The following is a 1878-nucleotide window of genomic DNA, read 5'->3' on the forward strand; positions in this document are numbered from 1 at the left end:
ATGAGTTCTCTTATGTTCCATAAGGCTTGAGGACTGGTTGAAAGCTTTGCCACAGTCTTCACATTTGTAGGGTTTCTCTCCAGCATGAATTCTCTTATAATAAGTAAGGGTTGAGGACCAGTTAAAGGCTTTGCCATCTTCTTCACATTTGTAGGAATTCTCTCTAGTATAAATTATTTTATGTTGAGATAGGTGTGAACGCATGCAAAATGATCTGACATATTCCTTACATTTCAAAAGCTTCTTTCCAGTATGCCTTATCTTACGTCTTTTTGAATTTGAACATTTATGAAAGACATCTGCATATTTGCCACATTGAAATACTTTGCTCTGTGTAGTTGTCAAACTCTGATTAAGCTTATTGTAACCTTTTTTGTGCACCTTCCACTCATCCACATTGGTACAACCGATTTTTAACTGTAAATTCGCAGGTCCACATTTTTCATATCTTCTCAATATCACTTTTTGGAGAGAATTTTCTATGCCCTGCTCTGGCCAAAGGTGTTGAGCAAAATGAGAACATATAACTGAAAAGAAATAAAAATAACAAATTAGTCCACTTATTAGACTCAGATAAATACAGTTTCCAAATCTAACCTATAAAATTATTCAAACTACATAAGCAAGATGACATTGCAATATGACACAGGCCCTAATTCTTCACAGACATACAAATGTAATGAAAACATACAGACCAAATACATATGTGGATGATTTATGCATGAGTTAAGTGTGTACAGTGTCTGAATTAAACCCAATGCAAAGAACCACACACACAAAAAGAAAAGTTTGTTAAATTTACCCATTACAACTCTTTCTGTTCCTCAGCATTACCTAGTCCCTTCAGAAGTAAATTGCCAAATTCTGTTCTTTTTTTAAAAGAAAGTAAAATATTGGCACGTACAATTTAATTTCTGTCTTCTACTGGCCTTTCCACACACTGGTTTCTGTCTCTCATGACGTAAACTGCTGAAATAAATGATGGTATACTTTCAAATGGCAGTTTGAGTCTGCTGAGACCAAAGGTAAATACACTGCAGCAGAGCACTGCAGTGCTGCAGAGAGAGAACAGGTGTACCAGGTAATTACTTTTCAGAAGAAACATAATCTCTTTAAACTAAAAGTAAGCACAAAATTTCAGACAAAACAAATCTGAAGAACATGTTTGACAGACCCACACAATCTCTAGTCAAGACCATTGTTTACTGACTATGCCAGGAGAAAGCCACATTATAAATTTTGTGACAGGTAACCTTTTTAATTGTCCAAATCTCAAAGATTACAATCTATACAAAATAGGGCAATAGAATACCACCACAAATATTATAAAAAATTCAGAAAGAAACCATTAAAAATTTATGCACTAATTTTAAAAATGGAATAATACTCAATGCATGAAACAGGAACACAAAGGACTATAAAAAGTTAGAAAAATGAGGATAAGAACAAAAATATCTAAATTATGGTGATAAAAATACAAAAAGAAATAACTGAAAGATTCTAAAATTAAGAAAAAATATGTAAAAATAAAAAAGCTCAAAAAGCAAATTATGATACACAAAAATACATTTATAACAACAACATATTTATAATCACAATTTCAATAGTTACAGACAAAAAGAGAATCTTGGGAGCTGCAAGATAAAAGTGATTTGCAAACACAGTCTTATGACATGGTTAGACGAATTGCTAACAGAAAGAACCAGTTCAGAGAAAAACATAAATGACCTGATGGAGATGAAAAACACAGCATGAGAACTTCGTGAAGCATGCACAAGTATCACTAGCTGAATTGATAAAGCAGAGAAAGGAGATCAGAGATCTTTAATCTCTGAACAACCTGCTCCTGAATGACTACAGAGAAAATAATTAAATGAA

The 1878-nt window shown here is 32.9% G+C and overlaps 1 pseudogene; it reads right to left on the reverse strand.

Annotated features, from left to right (window-relative positions):
• The window catches only part of LOC111528115, a 31597-nt pseudogene that overhangs the window by 1378 nt on the left and 28341 nt on the right, over positions 1–1878 (reverse strand).

This window comes from Piliocolobus tephrosceles, chromosome 21, assembly GCF_002776525.5.
Source record: "Piliocolobus tephrosceles isolate RC106 chromosome 21, ASM277652v3, whole genome shotgun sequence".
NCBI lineage: Eukaryota > Metazoa > Chordata > Mammalia > Primates > Cercopithecidae > Piliocolobus > Piliocolobus tephrosceles.